At 45.9% G+C, this 25,877-nt stretch overlaps 1 protein-coding gene and 1 pseudogene across 1 annotated transcript in view; both read left to right on the top strand.

The window, feature by feature from the left end:
- The window catches only part of LOC134357007 (gastrula zinc finger protein XlCGF26.1-like), a 107,337-nt gene that overhangs the window by 60,006 nt on the left and 21,454 nt on the right, over positions 1-25,877 (top strand). The gene's annotated exons all lie outside the window — the stretch shown is intronic.
- On the top strand, positions 11,977-14,970 carry LOC134357151 (probable G-protein coupled receptor 139; annotated as a pseudogene).

Raw genomic sequence — 25,877 nt, 5'->3', positions numbered from 1 at the left:
CAATCTCTCGCCGCGCAAAAAAAAACTATAAGAATACTAACTGAACATCGACCCCCCCCCACCCCGCCAAACACCCTCCCCTCGCACAACAAAACGGAAAAGGAACGGGCGATAAAAAACACAAAGTATAAAACCATAACTCTGACAAAGTCCGGAGTCCACAGCGACGATACCATCCTCATGGGCATTCATCGGAAGAGAGGAGCACCACACGACAGGCCCACCCGCCATCGGCAGAGGGTCACACTGCGATCGGCCATTTACAGATTCCTTCTCTGGCAGCGATTAAAAGGCGAGCAGTCGGCGCTGAACTCTCGCTCGCCTTCGGCATTCGCCTCGATGTCTCAATATTCCTGGTCGTTTTAATCGCCGTTCAATGGACTAGTTAAACGCCGAATAAGAAACGAGCGTCGGCTCCCGCCACGCCTCAAAGTTTCTTCTCATCGATGCCCTCCGGGTACACGCTCGTTTCCCAGAACCTTCTCGGAATAAACAAAACTCTGGATCACGCTAGCGATCTCCAAACTAATCGCAGGCTCCAACAGTCCCAGAAGCACATTTCAGGTAAATAAAGACGCAAACGAAGTGTAAAAAAAACGATTCATGTGTTATCAGAGAGATGTCGACTGAGGGATCATTTCCTTCGCATTTTTGACTCTTTTACAAGAGGTCACTGCACCACCGACCGGATAGACAATAAGGTGCAAGATCAGAATCCAGCAGATTGAATTCTTCCCATATGAGAGAATATACTTATGGCATCAGAATATTATAGAACATATTCACTGTCCTTATAACAGTGGGCAGAAGCTCTTCTTGACGCTGCTAGAATGAGCTTTCAGGTTTTGTTATCTACTGCCCGATTAGACGGCAGAAGATGTTTGGGATGGGTGGGGCCCCTGATTATACTGGCTGCTTTGACAATGCAGTGGGAATTCAAGAGAGAGTCCACAGTGGGGAGGCTAGTTGCTGTGGAGTGTTGAGTTGCGTCCAAACTCTCTGCAGTTTCTCTCAGTCACGGGAGGAACAGTTTCCGGTACCACGCTGTGATATGTCAGGTCAAAATTCCTCCTGACAAGGTGAAGGTGCATGTGGCTACAGGAGTGTGAGCCGCATCGTTTCCCTGTCTGCGCTGGTGGGGCGGGCGGGGCTGCACGATGGTGGTCCCACAGATGCCTCCGTGGCGGGGGACGGTGGTTTTGCGCCTGGTTCATTAGGGAGGGGATCTCTCATTTCCCGACGTTAGTACAGCTCCTTGTGCTTGAGGGAGGAAGTTATATTTCCGTCTACTCCGGCTGATAAGTGTGCCGAACTGGCCCGATGCTGAGCAAACGGCTGAACCTTTTCGAGCAGCTCTCCCACTTACTACTTCTCGGGATATCGCAGAACCTGCCCACTCCCGTCAGTTCCTCCTTGCTGGTTGTCTATAGAACTCTGGTTAGGTTGCATCCGGAGTTTGGTCGTTCCATTAAAGCGGGAGGAGAAGATGGCGGCGTAGCGCAGGGCGCGCACCTCTCCGGTGAAATGATATATCGCATTCGTTAAATAGGGGTCGTGGACAATTCTGATTTGATGGAGAGGGACGTGAAAGCACAGGGGAACATCTGGAGAAACTTCTGAAACGGAGGTTCGCTGCCGCTGTTACTGAGCGATCGAGAATCTTCCGGAGGGAAGGCCCCCAAATCCCCGGCTTTGCCTGCTGCTGGCGACCGAGGCTGTGGTCGAATCGTTCGGATAGAGATGGTGCTCGGTACTCGGTGTCAGAGGGCTGATCGGAGGCTCGAAGTTTTCGGACGACTCAGAGTCGGACTGTGGTCGGGCATGGCAGGGAGAGTTTTCTTCCTTCTCCCGTCTGCGTGAGATGTGTGGACCTTCGAGAGATTTTGAACTTTTTTACTTTGCCATAGCCTGTTCTACATCAAGTTATGGTATTGTTGCACTGTTGTAACTATATGTTATATTTATGTGGTTTTTGTTACTTTTTCAATCTTGGTCTGTCCTGTGTTTTTGTGATATCACACCGGAGGAATATTGTATCATTTCTTAATGCATGCATTACTAAATGACAATAAAAGAGGACTGCGTGTCCTCATAATCTAATAATCTAATTATAGGAAGGATGTCGAGGATTTGGAAAGGGTAGAGAAGAAGTTATAAGGAGGAAATCTAGAAGAATTTATTATTTATGGAGCAACTGTAACGAAAACCAATTTCCCCCGGGATTAATAAAGTATGACTATGACTATGACTATAAGAAGGAGTTGCACAACCTTGGATTGCTATTTCTGGACTGGCGGAAGACAAAGGGAGAACTGAGATGATTTTTATTGTCATAATTGGAGAAGGAAACTATTATTTTTCTCACAGCTTCGAAACACCGAGTACCGGAGGACATGCAGTTAGGGAGACTGGGAAAATAGTTCAAAGGAAATGTGCAGAGAAATGTTTAAAAGAAAACAAAACAGAGAGTTCTGGTTGTCTAAAATGCATTTCTGGTGTGGTGTTGGAGGTCGGATAAACAGCGGCATTTGTGAGGCACAGACAGGCAAATAAATGCACAGAGAACGGAGGGACACAGGCAAGAAGATGGGTTAGATTCATTAGACACCACTGGATTAATCGTGTCAGCCCAACATCACAGACCAAATGGTCGGCTCCCGCCCTGCTCTGTTGAACGTCCTGAACTGGGGAAAGCATCACTGATTAAGGAAATTTATTTTCCACTCCGTCCTGAATATCCTTAGTAACAGAATTCTCATTCTGTGGAAACATCCCTGCAATTGGTCTGAATGACTTAGCCATTACTTCTTCCTAGAATTCCCGAGAACACAGGCCCAGCTCACTCACTCCTTCCTCCCAGAGCCGGCCTGCCATTCCTGGGAACAGTCCAGTCAGTATGGGAAACACTTCCGCACTCTCTCTGCTGCAGGTGGAACTTTCCTGAGGAAGTGTGACTGGGCCTGGAATTTTGTGTCATCACCCCCACCCAGCTCTATCCAGAGGGCTGTACGTCTTGCCGCGGCGAACGTCTACTGGGAAATCAGCTGGATTTCGTAGTACTGTTTTGAACTTAAGGGAATTAGTAGAATCGGGAACAGCAAAAGTCACTGATAGTATTATAGCTCTCAGGCCGACTGTCTGAGAACTTTGCTCCGATATTGAAGATCCCGGACAGCAGGTCACAGGCCATGACTTCAATGGTAGGGATAAAAAGTGACTGAAATGGTTTCTTCCCAGACACAAAGGTACGTTCATTGGCCACTGGATACTTCCCCCTTGTGTGCATACGTGGCAGCAGGAAGAAATAGGTGATGGGAGACAGGGGGTTACCGTGGTCAGCATTAGAGCCTCATCCTGAATAGTTATGTTCGTCTGTGACTGAGCCCCCATTCATGGTCAGAATGGAGGACGTGCTTTTGGACTTGGAGCAGACGGAGCTAGCGCTGGATTCTTAGCGAAGCTCTCACCGATCCCGGGACCAGTCGAGTTGCTTCACTATGACTGTGTGGGAATGTTTTACTGGAAATGCGACTAGACCCAATGACATCGTTTCTGCTGTTGTGTCCTGCCCTAGGTCAGGGAGAGAGCTCTCAGTGGAACGAGAATTATACCCATTTCCGGTCAGTTCTTGTAGGAAGAGCAATTTCATCGCGGAGAATGCCGAGAAGTTATGTTACTCTGGCACTGGGTGTTTCCATCACCCACGCAACATGTACAAATGACAGGAACTCCCTCCATTGCTGATCACAGTGTCCCTTTAGCCACCGTCACCGAAACTCGCGGTTTCTGACTACTCGTCATGCACTACGGCACATTTCGGCCGCCGTGCAACCATATCTTTTACTGGGCGATGGACAGGGGCTGCATCACATTCTCACCATCCCCGTGGTCATTCGGAACAAACATTGACTTAACATTAATAATCAGATGTGAATGGGTGTTCTCATAGTATTTACCTTGTCTTACTTTGTTTTCCCTTAAGCGAAAGTAGGTGTGCATGATACTTGAAATTTAAAACATCGCGCAGTTCATAAACACGGATAATGGGATACTTTCCCATCTCATTCAGGAGGGTACGTGTCCATGCCGTGGTGAGGTGATGCAAGCAGAGATTCTAAACAAGGCCAGGAGATACATAACAAATAGCGGAATTGGACCGTCCTGACGAAGGGTCTCGGCCTGAAACGTCGACTGTACCTCTTCCTAGAGATGCTGCCTGGCCTGCTGTGTTCACCAGCAACTTTGATGTGTGTAGCGGAATTAGATGTTCTGATGCAAGCCATCCCTCTTGTACAACACGTGATTCCAGTGGAAAACACGTTGTCAAGTCCGTGAAGATAGGGGCTTAGAGCGGTCGGTCATTTAACAGATGGATGGGTGAAGGTTCAGAATGTCAGAGCAGGTAGCTCTGCCGGATCTATACAAACACAAGTTGGGCCACAGCTGATGAGCTGTGTCCAGTCCTGGTCATTACACCACAGGGACACACAACACACCGGTATTAAAGTTAGGAGGAGGAATTTTGCAAGAACAATTCTCCTTTCAATATTAGATATGAATTCAGAAGAAACGCAACTCCATGTCCCCATATACCTACTGTATCCGTTTACCACTTTATTTGTAGAAATGAGATGTCCATGAATGTCTCCCAACAGCAGCTACATACGACACTAACCATCTCTGTCGGTGTTGCCTTGGTTTTCCAACATATGCAGATTCTCTGTATATTCTTTATCGAATCGCATCTGTGTTCCTGTGTATGTGCGTGCGTGTCTGTGTGTGTGCATTTGTATGTATGCGTTTGCGTATCTGTAAGCGTGTGTGAGTATTTGTGTGCATGTGAGTGTGTGTGTTCGTGTGCATGTCCGCCTACGTGTGTGCATCTGTGCGTGAGTGTGTGTTTGTGTGCGTGTTTTCTATCTGTATGTGTGTGTGTGTGTGTTTCTGTGTGTGAATGTGTGTATCTGTGTGTGTGTGTGTGTGTGTGTGTGTTTCCGTGTGTGTGTGTATCTGCGTGTGTGTGTGTGTTTGTGTGTGTGTGTGTGTGTGTGTTTCTATGTGTGTATCTGTGTGTGTGTGTGTGTGTGTGTGTTTCTATGTGTGTGTATCTGTGTGTGTGTGTGTGTGTGTTTCTGTGTGTGTGTATCTGTGTGTGTGTGGGTGTGGGTGTTTCTATGTGTGTGTGTGTGTTTCTGTGTGTGTGTGTGTGTGTGTGTGTGTGTGTGTATGTTTCTATGTGTGTGTGTGTGTGTGTTTCTATGTGTGTGTGTATGTGTGTGTGTGTGTGTGTGTGTGTGTGTTTCTGTGTGCTTCTGTCTGTGTGTGTGTGTGTGTGTGTGTGTGTGTGTGTTTCTGTGTGCTTCTGTCTGTCTGTGTGTGTTCGGCGAGGATGGAGTTGAAAGATGAAGGACAGTTCAGGATGGGAAACCGCAGGTACAGAAGTTAGGGGTCTGTCGGCGTCGGTGAACTCCATTTACAGATGAATAATTAGCCAACAAAGATGTGAAATCTGTAAATGTGGCTGCTCCGTCACACAGCCCAGTCTTTCTCATTAAAGCTCCGGCATTATTTCCACCAAATGAGTAACTGCTAAGGCGATGGCCAAGGATATTGATGTACGCGAGATCAATCGGTCCAATATTTATATCAGAGACAACCGTGTTTATTCAGGTAGCTCTAACTCAGGAAGTTAGTCAGGGGTACAACCGTTCCTATGGAGACCGATCCTCTGTATAAATTGGGGACGTTTTTGTATGCATCAGCTCAGAGTGTCTGCTGGAGCTTTGAGTTCAGGAGCAACAGCAGTCACGGATTCTCACTGAAATGGAGTGCCCAGTCATTTCAGGAATCGAATGGAAACACGCAGACTGTTGTTTCTGGGATCTGGATGTTAAAAGAATCCGCTGCAGGAATTCATCAAATCCGCCTATATTGCTGGCTTTCTTCCAGCCAGGTAGCGTTCTATCAGACGTTTGTGTTCACTATTATGATTCTTGGCTCCTGTGTTTTTGGTCTTTCAGCAGCTGCACTGTATCTGCATACATGGTGTTTACACAGCCCGCGGAGATTATACTGTACCAGTCGATCGTCTGCATTGTACGTGAGCGGATGCCCGAGTTAGCGGTAACGATCAAACCATCGACAGGTCGTGGCTCCTTAGAAAATGTGAGGTGTTTCATGTAGTAGCATGAAACTTATGTATTTTTAATATCTGTGTGATATGACTGAATGTGAAACAATTGAAGGATAACGCAGGGAAATGGTTGCTGAGCCAGTTAACACAACCGAGTTGTTGTTTCATAGCTATCAATTCTGTGAAATGTATTCAATTATACCTACAACTGATACCATTACAAACATCTGACTGCGTCACCGAGCTCGCTGCTGGACGTTGAATTCCTCTCCCCTGCTTCTCTGGGAGGTGTCATGGCTGCGTGTGAGGATGTGTCAGACCTCGTTGTTTCTGCTGGATTAGTCAATGATCTTTTGTCAAGTCAGGCGAGTAGCAAATGCTGGAAGATGAAACAGACCAGAGGAATGATGAAAACACTAAGCCCCAAGCAACCTGAATAGCAAGAGGAACCAGTTAACACACGTGTCACGGGTCTCTCCCGGAACAGTTCTGAGGACAGGTAATTTAAATCTTTCTTCCCTCTTTTCCGGATGAGTGCTTCCAGCATTTCCTGTTCTTGTTCCGTCACTGACAGGGAGCGCAGGAAAGCTGACGATTGTCTAATTGAGGAATTCCGCCGCCAGCGCCGGGATTCATTCGTTTCACCCAAACGGGATCGGGAGGGGTAGAAAATGTTCCATCCAGTATTACCTCTGAATAGGTAGTTAGCCAGTATTAGCTTTCCGCTGCCACTTCACATTTCGGTCATCAGCGAGAAATATGTATGCAGATGATGTTGGCTTCACTTTACTGTGTAAACTTGTTCTCTCTCCCCGTCAGCTCTGCGCCCTCTCTCGACCGCTAAATGCAACGGTAAAGTAGAAATATGACTGGATCCTCTCAAACTGCTGCATTGACTTCTGCTAAGTATTTTTTTCTAAACTTCCTGTTCCCTGTTTCTTTCCAGCGAGTTGGGTAGCGACTGTGTTCATGTCCCGGGGGAAGGTCGGTCAATCCAGATGTGTCTCTAGCTGCCTGGCGGGAATGGCAGCAGCCGACCTTTTCGTCGTTATCTCGGATCGGCTGCTGAAGTGTGCAGTTCTGCTATAATGTAAATCAATAAACCCCCGAGCACTAATCCCTGCACCCTGCACAATGTCCATGTCCCTGCAAAATACTTACCTCTCACACCCACCTTTAACCTATCACCTCTTACCTTTAATGCAGTCACTGTGGTGTTAGACATTTCTAACCAGGGAGAAATATACTCCGTGTCTTCTCGATCTATGCCTCCCATCATCTTATAAACTTCAGTCAGATCTCCCCCCAGCCTCCGCCATTACAAAGAAAACAAGCCAAGTTTATCCAGCTTCTCATGATAACACATGCCCACTAAATAGTCATAGTCATACTTTATTGATCCCGGGGGAAATTGGTTTTCGTTACAGTTGCACCATAAATAATAAATAGTAATAGAACCATAAATAGTTAAATAGTAATATGTAAATTATGCCAGTAAATTATGAAATAAGTCCAGGATCAGCCTATTGGCTCAGGGTGCTGACCCTCCAAGGGAGGAGTTGTAAAGTTTGATGGCCACAGGCAGGAATGACTTCCTATGACGCTTTGTGTTGCATCTCGGTGGAATGAGTCTCTGGCTGAATGTACTCCTGTGCCCAACCAGTACATTATGTAGTGGATGGGAGACATTGACCAAGATGGCATGCAACTTGGACAGCATCCTCTTTTCAGACACCACCGTCAGAGAGTCCAGTTCCAACCCCACAACATCACTGGCCTTACGAATGAGTTTGTTGATTCTGCTGGTGTCTGCTACCCTCAGCCTGCTGCCCCAGCACACAACAGCAAACATGATAGCACTGGCCACCACAGACTCGTAGAACGTCCTCAGCATCGTCCGGCAGATGTTAAAGGACCTCAGTCTCCTCAGGAAATAGAGACGGCTCTGACCCTTCTTGTAGACAGCCTCAGTGTTCTTTGACCAGTCCAGTTTATTGTCAATTTGTATCCCCAGGTATTTGTAATCCTCCACCATGTCCACACTGACCCCCTGCATGGAAACAGGGGTCATCGGTACCTTAGCTCTCCTCAGGTCTACCACCAGCTCCTTAGTCTTTTTCACATTAAGCTGCAGATAATTCTGCTCACACCATGTGACACAGTTTCCTACCGTAGCCCTGTACTCAGCTTCATCTCCCTTGCTGATGCATCCAACTATGGCAGAGTCATCCGAAAACTTCTGAAGATGACAAGACTCTGCAGTAGTTGAAGTCCGAGGTGTAAATGATGAAGAGAAAGGGAGACAAGACAGTCCCCTGTGGAGCCCCAGTGCTGCTGATCACTCTGTCGGACACACAGTGTTGCAAGCACACGTACTGTGGTCTGCCAGTCAGGTAATCAAGAATCCATGATACCTGCATCGCTGTCAGCTTCTCCCGCAGCAGAGCAGGGCGGATGGTGTTGAACGCACTGGAGAAGTCAAAAAACATGACCCTCACAGTGCTCGCTGGCTTGTCCAGGTGGGCGTAGACACGGTTCAGCAGGTAGACGATGGCATCCTCAACTCCTAGTCGAGGCTGGTAGGCGAACTGGAGGGGATCCAAGTGTGGCCTGACCATAGGCCGGAGCAGCTCCAGAACAAGTCTCTCTAGGGTCTTCAAGATGTGGGAGGTCAATGCCACCGGTCTGTAGTCATTGAGGCCGCTGGGGCGTGGCGTCTTCGGCACAGGGACGAGGCAGGATGTCTTCTACAGTACAGGAACCCTCTGGCGCCTCAGGCTCGGGTTGAATACATGGCGAAGTACTCCACATAGCTGAGGGGCACAGGCTTTGAGCACCCTGGTACTGACACCATCCAGTCCTCCAGCCTTGCTTGGGTTGAGACGTTTCAGCTGTCTTCTCACCTGTTCAGCTGTGAAGCCCACCGTGGTGGTTTCGTGTGGGGAAGGAGTATAGTCATGAGAGCAGCGTGGGGGACTGTGAGGAGGGGTAGGAGGGGAGAGTGGAATATGTGTTGGTTGGGGGCCGACAACAGATGGCTCATGTGGGGGACGGGCAGGGGCCACAATGTCAAATCTGTTAAAGAACAGGTTAAGTTCATTGGCCCTGTCCACACTGCCTTCAGCTCCTCTGTTGCTAGTTTGCCGGAACTCAGTGATGGTCCTCATCCCACTCCAGACCTCTCTCATGTTGTTCTGGCAGGCAGCATGCCGGCATATCTCTTTTTCTCCCTCTCCAACGCCTTTACATCTTTCCTATAATGGGCGACAAGCACTGCTGGAAACCATGACAGCCTTCCTCACGTTACACCACCAACCTTGGTGACATCGACAAATTTGCTGATCCTATTACCCACATCATCATCCAGATGGTTGATGAAGATGATCACAACAACGGACCCGGCACCGATCATTCCGCCAATCCACCAGTCACAGGCCTCCTATCTGATCTGACAGAGCACGCTGCTTCTCACAAAAGCTACTTCGTGAGTGTCGGTGGATTTGGGGTTGTGCCGATTCTCAAGCTCGTTTCACTTACAGATACTTTAACAATAAATAGCTTTTGAAATTCGAATTTGTTCGTGCAAATTTTTAAGTTGGAGGCAGCTATGTTAGGAACTCTGAATGATTCTTGTTTTGGAATAATCTAAAGTGCATGTGGGGGGGTCAGCCGGCTTGGGATGCACACTGCTTTGGGAGCACACACGGATTTAGGGGTGCCTGTTGATTTAGACTACAGTATGCGAAAATTTACGTGTGTATCGGCGAATTTGGGGGTGCATGCCGATTTGGTGTTCTGAACAGATATGCTGCTGCACACGGATTTGCAGCGAAATTGGCTCTATGACGAAACGGAAGATTGTTTCTTTTATAGATCGTTTGATAATAATTACAGTTTGAAGTTTGAACTCTGTTCTTGGCAGTTAAGGTGGGGGCATTTTGTGAAATATTTGCTTTAGGATAATCTAATTTGCATGTGGGGGTGTCTGCAAACTTGGGGCGCGGACGGACTTGGGGCTGCACATAGATTTGGAAATATGCGCAGACTTGCGGATATCTGCGGATATAGCGGTATATACAGATTTGGTAATGTCAGTGCATTGCATGCGTGTCTGTGGTGCATACTGGTGTCGCAGTACAGAAGGTGGGCTGTTATGTTCAATTTGCATCAGACGTTGACGAGTCCTAAATTGGAGTATGTGTGCTGCTTTTGTTATCTGACAAAAGGAAAATTATCAAAAATGAAACAGTACTGAGAAAATATACAATACTTTTACTGGGGCTTGTGCATCTGAGTTGTAGAGGAAGTATAATTAAATTAGGATTTTATTTCCTGGAACTTAGAAAATGATGGGAGATTTCACTGAGCTGTGCAAAATAATGTGTTCTATAGATACTGGTAATACGTTTTCTTTTTTTTTTCCTCCTCGGGGGCTATGTGAGACTGCAACTAGAGGTGACAATTTAAAGGTGAAACGGAGAAAGATTTTAGTGACAGCTGAGTGGGAATTTCTTCTCGCAGAGGGTGGTACGAGTGTAGGCCTGATGGATCGCATTGAAGACAGGTTTGGACAAGTACTTGGTCAAAACAGGCTTGAGGGCAACGGTCCATCTGCGGCTATGACTCTCGGCAGAATAACAATTTCGCAGAGGATAAATGGGGACGACGGTCTCTTTGCCTATTGCAGTGCGTTCTGACTCCAGACAAAGTGTAAGACAGAGGGGAACTAGTTGGGCTGACGTCGACAAGCTCGCGGAGTTTTTAAGACCTTCTAGAAGGAGGATGAAACTGCATAGGTACTGGACACATAGGGTCAAAACAAGTCGATTAAGGATTTGAAAGCTGTTGAGGGGTTCGAAATGATGTGAATTTCGCGGAAATGGACGGGAAGGGACTGAGTCCAGGTCGATAAAGTGAATTAAAAGTATGCGGACATTCGTTCAGTCGGGCAGGGTCTGGGAAACACAATAGGCCGACTTAACACAGACACAGAAAGACATCCATACACACCAACGCACATAGACAGACACAACGATAGACAAGCGCAAAAGAAAAACAAACAGATAGACACAAACGCAGAAGGGCAAGAGAGAGAAACAGATACCCACGGAGACCCAGATAGAAACAAACGCACATTCACACAGACATACAGATGGAAACAAACGCACAGACACAGACACACACACACACACACACACACACACACACACACACACACACACACACATACAGACACACACATATACACAAGGGCTCGGACATAAACACATACACAAGTTCCAGACACATACGAACACTCACAGGCACACACACACACACAAATACACGACTGCCCACACAGACACAAATACTTTACAAATACTTTACTTTATTGTCGCCAAACAATTGATACTAGAGCGTACAATCATCACAGCGATATTTGATTCTGCGGTTCGCGCTCCCTGGAGTACAAATCGATAGTAAATATTAAAAATTTAAATTATAAATCATAAATAGAAAATAGAAAAGGGAAAGTAAGGTAGTACAAAAAAAACCGAGAGACAGGTCCGGATATTTGGAGGGTACGGCCCAGATCCGGGTCAGGATCCGTCCAGCAGTCTTGTCACAGTTGGAAAGAAGCTGTTCCCAAATCTGGCCGTACGAGTCTTCAAGCTCCTGAGCCTTCTCCCGGAGGGAAGAGGGACGAAAAGTGTGTTGGCTGGGTGGGTGGTGTCCTTGATTATCCTGGCAGCACTGCTCCGACAGCGTGCGGTGTAAAGTGAGTCCAAGGACGGAAGATTGGTTTGTGTGATGTGCTGGTCTGTGTTCAATACAGAGAGACATAGACATAGACGTGTATAGACACGCACAAGCACACATCCATCCTAACACAAATACACTGAGACACACACATACTCGCACAGGCACAGAGACGGCAAACGGTCTCACACACACAGAAGCACAGACAGACAGACAAGCGAACACTCATACATAGACATACTCACACGCATACACACAGACAACGACAGAAGCACATGAACACATTCACGTGCAGACCGACAGAAACACACTGAGATACACAGGCTAACAACAGGAATTCTGCAGATGCTGGAAATTCAAGCAACACACATAAAAGTTGCTGGTGAACGCAGCAGGCCAGGCAGCATCTCTAGGAAGAGGTGCAGTCGACGTTTCAGGCCGAGACCCTTCGTCAGGACTAACAGTTAACATTTGATTGGAGACACTCTCGGTAGAGACCCCCAAGCACAATCTACATCAAGGGTTTATCCTCTGGAGGAGATTGGTAACAGTAGGTGATTTAATACAATTTTACAAGGTTCAATATCGTGCTTTACTTCAAAATGCTGAGTCTGACAAATGGTTCCTGTGAGGTAGATAGTTACAGTGTAAGCACATTTGATCGATTTGACACCTTTTCAGTCAAAATAACGCACACAAATGGTCCAATCAATAATTCGCTAAATTCATCACCAGATGTCACCACGGGGATTGTACTAATCTGACGTAATCGGTTTATAAACAAGTTAAAAAAAGTCTTTACTTTTAAATTTGTTGAAATCCGTCCCTGTGGAGTCGCTATATGGTATTTAAAGGCCCAGGCACATTTCATTCCGGGAGATCGCCTGTCGCTCAGGGGGACAAATCACAGAAGGAAATGTCTGCAATGTTGGATCGATACCTAAGTGTGCAGAAACTATTGTACCTGATCATCGCCGTCATCGGAGTTCCTGGTGAGTGAGCAGTGCAATTCATATTTGATATTCCTCTGTATTTATCCGTGAAAACCCGTTTAAGATTATTTTACTAACGATCATTGCACAAATATCCGATAGGTATATCAATTGAACATTTTGATTTGTCACCGTTTATGACAAACGAAACTTAAACTCTGCCTCTCCTCTAACGCACGGGATGGGTTCTAACATTGCTTTTGCTTTTAATGACATCTTAATCAGATTTGTACCAGTGCTGGGAACAGGCAGTTCTCCGGGAAGGTGATACTGGGAGTGTTTTACAGGGATTTTTTCCACTGCTGTCGCGGTGCTGAGAGTGGAAGCTCGCCGTGAGGCGATGATTCGGAGAGTTTCACATTGTGAAATTCACTTTTCCCGAGTTATTGATCAGAGTGAACCCCTGGTCCTGTGTTTCACGTCTCCCTGCGGAGTCTGTCACAGCCGGATCCCAAAGCCTCTCGGTCAATAATAGGGTCTGATCCCTTGCACCAGTGTCCACGGAACTGCTGAGGTGTTATCGAAATGAACTGTGCTGTCGAATTCATCTGTTAAAAGAACCACTCAGCCTCCGGTCACTAAGTTGTCTCTGCTTTCACTCTGCAATCCGTCTTTAAGTTGGGTTCCACTTCGTCCTGAAGGCTGGTCTTGGCTGAAATGCGTTTCCTCAAATCCTTGAGTGCTGCCTGGGCTGCTGAGTTCCTCCAGTACTTCGTGTGTATTGATTTCCTCCGGATCCCTTCGAGTCCACACTGTAGCGCTCCTCATCTTTAGGTAAAACCCGATCCTTTCTGGAGATTGTGTTCACTAATGCCCAGTATCTATTCTATTCTCTGTGTCTCTCTCTCGCTTTCCCTCTCCCTCTGCCCTGCCTCTCGCCCTGCAGTGAATTTAGTGGCGATTGGTATCCTGTCCCGGGGAAAATGCGGCCTCTCTACCGGCACCACTGGCTACCTGGTGGCCATGGCAGCGGCGGATCTACTGACTATTGTCACCCAGGTCATTTTCTCCCGAATCAATTTGTATTTCTTCCCGAGGAATTTTCTGGACATCACCCTTGTGTGCAGTGTTATCGATGTACTGAAGTTCATAGCCTCAGACTGTTCCGTCTGGTTCACCGTCACCTTCACGCTTGATCGGTTTGTCGCCATTTGCTGCCAGAAGCTGAAAACAAAATATTGCACGGCAAAAACTTCGGCAGTGGATCTGACAACAACAGGCATGCTGTTCTGTTTAAAAAATATTCCCCGCTACTTCATGTTTGAATCCAGAGAGATCATCGATAATGTGCCTTGGTTCTGCGATCTCGTGGACAATATTTTCACTGACCCTGGGTGGGTAGGGTATGACTGGCTTGATACGGTTTTAACTCCGTTCCTCCCTTTCGCTGGGACCCTGCTGCTCAACGCTCTGACAGTCAGACACATTTTAGTGGCCAGTCGGGTCCGTAAGGGGCTGAAGGGTCAGAGCAAGGGGAAGAACCGCAGTGACCCGGAGATGGAGAGCAGGAGGAGGCCTGTGGTTTTACTCTTCACTCTCTCCGGCAGCTTCATCCTCCTGTGGCTGACGGACGTTGCATGCTTCATATATGATCAGATCATAGGAAGAGGATCCGATTTCAAAGATTCTGACTTGATATTTCACTACATCGGGGTTTTGCTGAGGGATTTCAGCTGCTGTACAAACACATTTATTTACGCGGTGACTCAGTCGAAATTCAGGGAGCAGGCGATCAGCGCGGTGAAATACCCGGTCACCGCGGTGTTGCAGGTCATTAATCAAGCCACAGCCCGAGCACAAGCAAAAGAAGGCAAAGTACGCCCAAGTGTCTCCACCCCTTGATCTCCCAGCTCGTGTGTGTGTGTGTGTGTGTGTGTGTGTGTGTGTGTCAGTGTTTGTGTGTGTGTGTGTCTGTGTGTGTGTGTGTGTGTGTGTGTGTGTGTGTCTGTGTGTGTCAGTGTGTGTGTGTGTGTGTGTGTGTGTCAGTGTTTATATGTGTGTGTGTGTGTGTGTGTGTGTGTGTCTGTGTGTGTGTCAGTGTTTGTGTGTGTGTGTGTCTGTGTGTGTGTGTGTGTGTGTGTGTGTGTGTGTGTGTGTGTGTGTGTTGGGGTGGGTTGAGGATCAAAAAGCCGTCCTAGCGACGCGGTACCTCTTTGGCCCCGCCTGGTATCAGTCAAAGATCAAAGAACTACTCCGGATTGCCACTCCACTCGCACATGGTTTGTTGATAAATCTATTCTCATTCACGCCCATTAACTCCATTAACCTTGCAGACTAACGATCCCAGAGGACGGCGGCGCACTAGGCCGATGCTGTTTGGACAATCAAATGTCAATCACACCCGTCTCCGCCTTCCCCTTGAATGATTGGCTAACGTGAAGATATAGGTCGGGTTTGTTAAACAGCAGATGACACTCCAATTTAAAGGCGCATTCCCGACATCGAGTGGACTCGAGTGTGCTGAAGCTAATTGTGAAATAAAACCCTTACCACTTAACCTTTTTCTTTCTTTTTCGAATGAAAACTAAATTACGCCAAAAAAATCTCTATTTGTAAGTAATGATTGGAATGATTGGAATAATGAAACACACAAAGTGACTTAAATGTAAATCACTCCCATAAGTTAGTACAGTTTTACACTAAATCTATCAACCCCCAAAGATTGCAATGATGACTGCATTCGCTTCCCTTCAACCTGACTTGCTTTACACTGTAATATTATACGTTCAACTTTCTCAGAAAGACATAACCTACACAATGCAGAATGATGATTTCAAAAAAAGGAATAATTAAGCATAGTATGCCGAATACTTAGTTGTGTCAATATAACTCCTTCCATTCTTTTTTACCCCCTTCTCCCATAAACCCAACAGTATTATGCATTCTGTGAAATTGTCTCCCAATATTCCGGAATTTTGACATGACCCTCCAATTCTTGACCGCTTAGCTTCTGATTTGCTTAGTGGATGGTTCATAGTCATAGTCAAAGTCATACTTTATTGATCCCGGGGGAAATTGGTTTTTGTTACAGTTGTACCATAGTCATAGTCATAGTCATAGAACCATAAATAGCTAAATAGTAATGTGTAAATTATGCTAGTAAATTATGAAATAAGTCCAGGACCAGCCTATTGGCTCAGGGTGTCTGACCCTCCAAGGGAGGAGTTGTAAAGTTTGATGGCCACAGGCAGGAATGACTTCCTATGATGCTCAGTGCTGCATCTTGGTGGAATGAGTCTCTGGCTGAATGTACTCCTGTGCCCAACCAGTACATTATGTAGTGGATGGGAAGCATTGTCCAAGATGGCATGCAACTTAGACAGCATCCTCTTTTCAGACACCACCGTCAGAGAGTCCAGTTCCATCCCCACAACATCACTGGCCTTACGAATGAGTTTGTTGATTCTGTTGGTGTCTGCTACCCTCAGCCTGCTGCCCCAGCACACAACAGCAAACATGATAGCACTGGCCACCACAGACTCGTAGAACATCCTCAGCATCGTCCGGCAGATGTTAAAGGACCTCAGTCTCCTCAGGAAATAGAGACGGCTCTGACCCTTCTTGTAGACAGCCTCAGTGTTCTTTGACCAGTCCAGCTTATTGTCAATTCGTATCCCCGGGTATTTGTAATCCTCCACCATGTCCACACTGACACCCTGGAATGAAACAGGGGTCACCGGTACCTTAGCTCTCCTCAGGTCTACCACCAGCTCCTTAGTCTTTTTCACATTAAACTGCAGATAATTCTGCTCACACCATGTGACAAAGACACATTTCAAATTTTAACAGCTTTTGTAGCCGAAGAGTCAACGCTCGCATTCTCTTGAACACCTCTATATCTTAATAGGGGGAGGTGTAAACCAATAATTTGTATACGAAATAAAGTTTGATGAGCTTCTGACCATAAATCTGACGTCCTGCGAGGATGATTTGATAATCTCTTTGCCACCTCAAATTAATCCAGTAAATTAACATCGAATTCAACGTCTACAGTTGTAAGGGTAATTGTCCCATTTCAACCAATGAAGCCTAAACAGTGAGCGACGATATTGCACCACAACACAAACTTAAAGTCTGTGCTTGCATCACACCCAAATAGTTTAAATTTAATTTTGAAGCTAATCCACAAACAACACCGGTATAATAAAGGAAAGATCTAATTAAGCAAATATACAAGAATACCCACATAGACTCCACATAACATTTAATGTTCATTTATATTTTTCAGTTGGTTGTTCCATGTCAGCTGATTGTCTTTCCACGTGTCTGGGAATCTGAGCACTGACATTACAAGTGTTTGCCGTGCCCCCAGTCTTAGCAAAATAATTCGCGAATCCTTACTGTCACTCTAGCTTACTCAACCCCGCCCTGATGCACACGGTACTCCATCTGTGGTCTCACCAACATAGAACACTACATCAGGGAAACAAGCCTTTCTGCTCATTGGGTTGTTCTAAACCAATTGAACTGGTCTTTTCATACCCTAGTAAAGCAATCCCTTCTGCCTACATAGGTCCACATCCCCTCATTCTTCACACACTCATGTAGTATCTAATAGCTTCTATCTATCTGCATCCACTGTCTCCCTGACATTCAGTCCAGACACCCAAATCTATGAGAATGAAAAAAAAAACAAATGAAATGCAAACGCACATCTCTTTTGAACATTCCCAGTCAGATTACATTACTGTCTAATCTACGATATTTTTTACAGCAGCAGTGTGGGGAACAGATACAAAAAACACCCCTAAATCACAGAATAAATAAATAGAGCAAAATGACTAAGGAGGTATTTCTCCAACTTTGACCTTAACTGCATGCCCTCTGGTTTTACGCATTCCCCCTTAAGGAAAAGTACTGGCTGTCCAGACTCTCTGTACCTCTCATATTATTTTGTCTGGCTTCCCTCAGCTTCTACCACTCCCACCAAAATATCCTGAAGTCGTCGAAACTCTCTTCAACGCAACGTCCAAAGTCTCCACAATGCCCGCGTAACAGAATGCAATTGTTCAGATGTGGTTAAATTGGAAATTTATAAACTTGTATCATTACTTGCATCATCGACAGCCACATCTGCATCAGGTGCGTCGAGCTGCAGCTCCTTAGAGACCGTCTTAGGGAACTGGAGCTGCAGCTCGACGACCTTCGTCTGGTCAGGGAGAGCGAGGAGTTGATAGAGAGGAGCTATTGGCAGGTAGTCACTCCGGGACCTCGGGAGACAGATGAGTGGGTAACCTTCAGGAAAGGGAAGGGCAAGAACCAGATGCTAGAGACTACCCCTGTGGCTGCCACTCTAAACAATAAGTACTCCTGTTTGAGTACTGTTAGCGGAGACGGTCTACCTGAGCGAAGCAACAGTGGTCGCGCCTCTGGCACAAGAGTCCGGCCCTGTGGCTCAGAAGGGTAGGGAAAGGAAGAGGATAGCAGCAGTGATAGGGGACTCTACAGTCAGTGGGTCGGTCAGACAGGCGATTCTGTGGACGTAGGAAAGAAACGAGGATGGTTGTTTGCCTCCCAGGTGCGAGGATCCGGGATGTTTCTGATCGCGTCCACGATATCTTGAAGTGGGAAGGACAACAGCCGGAGATCGTGGTACATATTGTTACCAACGACATTGATAGGAAAAAGGAGGTGGTCGTGAAAACAGACTACTGGGAGTTAGCAAGGAAGTTGAGAAGGAGGTCCTCAAAGGTAGTAATCTCGGGATTACTGCCTGTGCCACGTGACAGTGAGTATAGGAATAGAGTGAGGTGGAGGATAAATGCGTGGCTGAGGAATTGGAGCAGGGGGCAGGGATTCAGATTTCTGGATCATTGAGACCTTTCCTGGGGCAGGTGTGACCTGTACAAAAAGGACGGGTTGCACTTGAATCCCAAGGGGACCAATATCCTGGCGGGAAGGTTTGCTAAGGCTATTGTGGAGAGTTTAAATTAGAATTTCATGGGGTTCGGAACCGAACTGAAGTGACGGAGGAAAGAGAGGCTGGCTCACAAATACAGAAAACTTAGGGACACTGCGAAAGAGGATAAGACGTTGAGAGAATAAGACCAATCAAGTGTGACAGTGGAGAAGTGTGTATGGAACCGAAGGAGATAGCAGAGGTAAATAATGAATACTTTGCTTCAGTATTCAGAACGGAAAAGGATCTTGGAGATTGTAGGGATCGAGGCTTAACTACAAGGAATTTGAAAAACTACCATTAGCAGCTCCTGTCTGAATACCCCATTCTTCCAATCTTAGGTAGTGTCTGGTTTGTTTGGAAGCACAAAGAAAAGTTCAGTCAGTGCGGGCTGCGTCGCTGCGTTTGTGCTGGGGACAATAACGGACTGGAATCTCGTTGGGTTGGCAATTTTCCGTCAGCTTTTTGCGAGACATCTAATATCGCCGATTCACTTACCGGTGACCGCACGATTGATAGCATTTCCATTATGAATGGCGAAACAGCTGAAGGGATTTTTCGTTAGTGGTAACAAAGTGGAATGAGGAAGACATAAAGCACAAGCTTTGATTTAGTAATTTATGGAAGAACAGACCTATGTGTGGAAAATAAACTGCCCAGTCATCTGAATAAGCTGCTATGTTGTTGTTGCTGTGAGGTGTCTGTATTGATAGGAACTCCGACCTAGAAAACGTATGTCAGAATCGCTTCAGAAACCCGAGCAAGGTGCAATTATGAAACAATGCCAATATCGCCACCAACTTAACTGGTAAAAAAAAATCACATCGGCTGAAATACGGAAAATGGAAATAAAACTATCAGATGCTGCAATATTCCATTCTGTAAACACGTTTCAGACGAGGGTAGGATTTGTGCTGAGTAAAACTCCGAACAGTGCAGTGGAACAAAAGCAAGACAACAGCACCAGACATAGATTGACCAGCTCAGTTACCGGGGACACCAATTGCTACAAGGGCAGGATAGAAAATGCCCGCGATACAGTATAGTAAATCGTTAGATGTCCCACATTCAGTCAGAAGCAGCGCTCTGTTGTACGGAACGTTCCAAGTCTCGTATGGATTTGTCATCAGTCTTACAGAGTTACCTGCAAGTGAGAACAATTCCTCTGTGTCAGTTCGTGTGGTTATCTCATCAGTCACGTTAGTGCAACCAGCTGCACAAACACTAAATTAAACTGTTTTTGCTCACTCTGTCACCGTACCGTGAATTTGACTCCTCTGGGATATTTCAATCTCTGTTCTCTGAAACAAACTATAATGTGCATCTTGTCAGTTTAAACATAGAAAATAGGTGCAGGAGTAGGCCGTTCGGCCCTTCGAGCCTGCACCGCCGTTCAGTATGATCATGGCTGATCATCCAACTCAGAACCCTGGCTTAAATCCCATGACACCTGGCTTCAGCTACTTAAATACGACATTTTTATATCGGGTGTTGTTTTTTACATAGGCAATCATCTTGAAGTATATTTATTTTGTATCATTTGGTGTAGCACATTCGCTTTTGAAATTGAGGGAACGAGCAGAAACCTCGCAGATGAAATGGAGAACATTTCTTTGTTAAAGCCGAACATTCGTTCATTCCCGACATTTGGGGTGGTTTGTGTGATGGAAGTCGCGGTAACAGCTGGTGGCATATATCACGATAAAATACATTGTACTTATATTCCTCCATACATTAAAAAAAGATTCACAGCGATATTCCAAGGACTTGTCATAAAAAAGATTCTGCGTCTTCACGAAATTAGCAAGGGTTGTGGACAGTTTGAAGAATAATGTTTTCCCACACTCACATAGCCGTTCAGCATGAAGACTCTGACCTCTCCCAGTGAATGACTTGACCACTCCATATCTTTGACATTCGGTGCAATCTATTTAACGATAAAGACAATAATCAAACTGCCCCAATTCCACCGTTAGTTCCTCAACCCCTTCTCTGTTCGAACAAAAGTTACAATTCTGTTCTTAGGCTATTCTATTATTTGCCACACAGTTTTTAAAATTTTTTCCCTGATTTACTTTGAGGTAATTTGCCTTTTGATCGTCGATAGCCTGAATATATTCAGAATCGCCAAAATGAGTGGCCATCAAATGTTTATACGTTATATAGAATTCGCTTTATTAAATTTGTGTGCTGTAAATCCGAAGTGCTCCTTATGTCTCGGGAGTCACTGCTGAGTCATTACATATTTTCACATCGTGTGAAAATCGCACGTTGACTTCCACGTTTCATTCAGACACATCAGACTAAAACAACATGGATCCAACGCTGGTCTTGCGGAAGAAGCCAGAGAGCGGATGGTTGGTTCTTTGACTGTGACTAGTATGCTGCAAGGATTGGTGTTAGGTCCGTTGTTATTTATCATCTATATTAATTATTTAAATGTCAATGTAAAATAAAAACTGGATCAGAAAAAAATGAGGAGCGTTGTGTACAGACAGGAAGGTCATCCCGGCTTATAGCGTGATGTCGACCGGCTGGGAATTTGTTTGAAAAATGACAGATGGAATTGAACGCACGCAAGAGTGAGGTGGTCTGCGTTGGGTGGAAAGAAGTAAAGCAGAGTAAAACGCACATGTTGAATGGTGAGACGTTGCTGTACAGTTTGTAAAAACAAGAGAGCCCTGAGAGTACAGATCCGTAATTTCAGGAGAGCGACGTCAGAGGCAGATCGGGCTTTATTACTACTTCCAATCACATTGGCGTTCACAATCCGTTCAGTGAGCTCAGGAGTTGGCACCATATGTTTAAGCTGTACAACACCTTGGTGAGGAAGTACAATATGTGTAACGTGTGCTGTTCTTGTCACCTACCTACAGTTTTCAAAAAATAACAAACTTCAAAATGTGCAGTGATCCTTTACAAGGAAGATTTCGGGAATTGAGGACAAGATTTAGAAGGAAAGGTTGAATAGGTTAACAATTTATTCCCTGGAGAGCCAGAAAACGAGTGTAGATCTGACAGAAGTATACAAAATTGTGACAGTTATAAACCGGGTGAATGCCCGCAGATTTTCCCCATCTACTGAATAAATAAGACCATAAGACCATAAGACCATAAGATATTGGAGCAGAAGTTGTTTTTTCGGCCCGTTGAGTTTGCTCTGCCATTCAATCATGGGCTGATCCTATTCTTCCAGTCATCCCCACTCCCCTGCTTTCACCCCTTACCCTACAACTAGAACCTTAACCTACAGTTCATGGAGAAAGATGAAACATGCAAGAGGGGTATGTGGGAATTCCTATTCTCTCAGATGGTCGAGCAACTTTGGAAGGAACTCTCCACGTAAGTGGTAGATAGGATGCAGTTGTAACATTTCAGAGAAGGCTGTGTAGCTACGTGGATAAAGAGGACCGATGGTACAGATAGATGTGAGTAGGCAGAAGATCACAGTGGGTTGATCAGGAGGGGCGGAAGAGCCCATTTTTCTGTAGTAATAATATATGACCCCATGACGACCTCTGTCCAATTTCTCCATTCAGTGTCTTCTCATTTTCCACTTCGTCACCAATATAAGTATGTGCAGAACTGCGGATGTGTTCAAGCTCACCTTTCCATGACAATTCCTTCTGCTTTTGCAGTACACAACTCCGTACCTATTGTGGAATTCGTACCAATGAGCGGCTCTTAGCTTATTGGAAAAATAGAGTCTCGCCATTCTACTTCTATTGTGGAACTGGTATCGACGTCCGGCCCTCGGCTCACTGTAGGGTGAGTCACTTCTTTGTGTCCATTGTGGATCTGGTTTCGGTTTGCAGGCGACGGCTCACTGGAGGTTGACTCACCACTCTGTGTCCACGTGGAACTCGCACTGATGCGTAGCCCTCGGTTCATTTGAGAATATCTCAGCACTGAAAACGTGCTTTACTTTCTCACACCTTGAATACCATGTGTGAGGCTGACTGCGTCAGTCTCATCATTTGACTCACCTTTTCTTCTGAATTGCTTTTATTCCTATTTCGTAAACAACTGCCCTTTGTTGCGATAGCAGTTCATTTCAATTCCTGTTCAGCCACTTTATTGTCAACAGCGCCATTAATCAATACATCGGTTCATCGTATCAACGCTCGCACTGTTTTTTTTAATTCCTTTGCGATATATGCGTTGTTACCCAGGTACACTGGTATGCAAATGTTTGGGCACCCCGGTCAAAATTTCTTTTACTTTGAATAGCTAAGCGAGTAAAAGATGACCTGATTTCCAAAAGCCATAAAGTTAAAAATGACACATTTCTTTAATATTTCAAGCGAGATTACTTTTTTTATTTCCATCTTTTACAGTTTCAAAATAACAAAAAAGGAAAAGGGCCTGAAACAAAAGTTTGGGCACCCTGCATGGTCTGTACTTATTAACACCCCGTTTGGAAATTATTACAGCTTGTAAACGCTTTCTGTAGCCAGATAAGAGTCTTTGAATTCTTGTTTGAAGGATTTTCGACCATCCTTCCTTGCAAAAGGCATCTAGTTCTGTGAGATTCTTGGGCTGTCTTGCATGCACTGCTCTTTTGAGGTCTATCCACAGACTCTCGATGATGTTTAGGTCGGGGGACTGTGAGGGCCATGGCAAAACCTTCAGCTTGTGCCTCTTGGGGTAGTCCATTGTGGATTTTGAGATGTGTTTAGGATCATTATCCTGTTATAGAAGCCGTCCTCTTTTCATCTTCAGCATTTTTACAGACGGTGTGATGTTTGCTTTCAGAATTTGTTGGTATTTAATTGAATTCATTCTTCCCTCTACCAGTGAAATGGTCCACTTACTGCAACACAACCCCAAAGTATGATCGATCCACACTCGGGCTTAGCAGTTGGAGAGGGGTTCTTTTCATGAAATTCTGCACCTTTTTTTTTCCCAAACATACCTTTGCTCATGGCAGCCAAAAAGTTCTTGTTTAGGTATTCCTTTGCAAACTTCTGACACTGAATTTTGTGGTGAGGATGCATGAAAGGTTTTCTTCTTATGACTCTTCCATAAAGGTCATATTTGTGCAGGTGTTGCTGTACAGTAGAACAGTGCACCACCACTCCAGAGTCTGCTAAACCTTCCTGAAAGTCTTTTTCAGTCAAACAGGGATTTTGATTTGCCTTCTAGCAATCCTACAAGCTTGGAAAGTTTTCTTGGTTTTCCAGACCTCAACTTGACCTCCACCCTTCCTGTTAACTGCCATTTCTTTTTCAATCTTTTTTATTAGCTTCATAATGATAAATATAACACGGAAACAACAGGAATTCTGCAGATGCTGGAAATTCAAGCAACACACATCAAAGTTGCTGGTGAACGCAGCGGGCCAAGCAGCATCTATAGGAAGAGGCGCAGTCGACGTTTCAGGCCGAGACCCTTCGTCAGGACTAACTGAAGGAAGAGTGAGTAAGGGATTTGAAAGCTGGAGGGGGAGGGGGAGATGCAAAATGATAGGAGAAGACAGGAGGGGGAGGGATAGAGCCGAGAGCTGGACAGGTGATAGGCAAAAGGGGATACGAGAGGATCATGGGACAGGAGGTCCGGGAAGAAAGATGGGGGGGGGTGACCCAGAGGATGGGCAAGAGGTATATTCAGAGGGACAGAGGGAGAAAAAGGAGAGTGAGAGAAAGAATGTGTGCATAAAAATGAGTAACAGCTGGGGTACGAGGGGGAGGTGGGGCCTAGCGGAAGTTAGAGAAGTCAATGTTCATGCCATCAGGTTGGAGGCTACCCAGACGGAATATAAGGTGTTGTTCCTCCAACCTGAGTGTGGCTTCATCTTTACAGTAGAGGAGGCCGTGGATAGACATGTCAGAATGGGAATGGGATGGAGAATTAAAATGTGTGGCCACTGGGAGATCCTGCTTTCTCTGGCGGACAGAGCGTAGATGTTCAGCAAAGCGGTCTCCCAGTCTGCGTCGGGTCTCACCAATATATAAAAGGCCACATCGGGAGCACCGGACGCAGTATATCACCCCAGTCGACTCACAGGTGAAGTGATGCCTCACCTGGAAGGACTGTTTGGGGCCCTGAATGGTGGTAAGGGAGGAAGTGTAAGGGCATGTGTAGCACTTGTTCCGCTTACACGGATAAGTGCCAGGAGGGAGATCAGTGGGGAGGGTTGGGGGGGACAAATGGACAAGGGAGTTGTGTAGGGAGCGATCCCTGCGGAATGCAGAGAGAGGGGGGAGGGAAAGATGTGCTTAGTGGTGGGATCCCGTTGGAGGTGGCGGAAGTTACGGAGAATAATATGTTGGACCCGGAGGCTGGTGGGGTGGTAGGTGAGGACCAGGGGAACCCTATTCCTAGTGGGGTGGTGGGAGGATGGAGTGAGAGCAGATGTACGTGAAATGGGGGAGATGCGTTTAAGAGCAGAGTTGATAGTGGAGGAAGGGAAGCCCCTTTCTTTAAAAAATGAAGACATCTCCCTCGTCCTAGAATGAAAAGCCTCATCCTGAGAGCAGATGCGGTGGAGACGGAGGAATTGCGAGAAGGGGATGGCGTTTTTGCAAGAGACAGGGTGAGAAGAGGAATAGTCCAGATAGCTGTGAGAGTCAGTAGGCTTATAGTAGACATCAGTGGATAAGCTGTCTCCAGAGACAGAGACAGAAAGATCTAGAAAGGGGAGGGAGGTGTCGGAAATGGACCAGGTAAACTTGAGGGCAGGGTGAAAGTTGGAGGCAAAGTTAATAAAGTCAACGAGTTCTGCATGCGTGCAGGAAGCAGCGCCAATGCAGTCGTCGATGTAGCGAAGGAAAAGTGGGGGACAGATACCAGAATAGGCACGGAACATAGATTGTTCCACAAACCCAACAAAAAGGCAGGCATAGCTAGGACCCATACAGGTGCCCATAGCTACACCTTTAGTTTGGAGGAAATGGGAGGAGCAAAAGGAGAAATTATTAAGAGTAAGGACTAATTCCGCTAGACGGAGCAGAGTGGTGGTAGAGGGGAACTGATTAGGTCTGGAATCCAAAAAGAAGCGTAGAGCTTTGAGACCTTCCTGATGGGGGATGGAAGTATATAAGGACTGGACATCCATGGTGAAAATAAAGCGGTGGGGGCCAGGGAACTTAAAATCATCGAAAAGTTTAAGAGC

The sequence above is a fragment of the Mobula hypostoma genome, chromosome 15 (assembly GCF_963921235.1).
Source record: "Mobula hypostoma chromosome 15, sMobHyp1.1, whole genome shotgun sequence".
Lineage (NCBI taxonomy): Eukaryota > Metazoa > Chordata > Chondrichthyes > Myliobatiformes > Myliobatidae > Mobula > Mobula hypostoma.
Note: the sequence above shows the minus strand (reverse complement) of the source record. Positions and strands in the feature narration are given on the sequence as shown.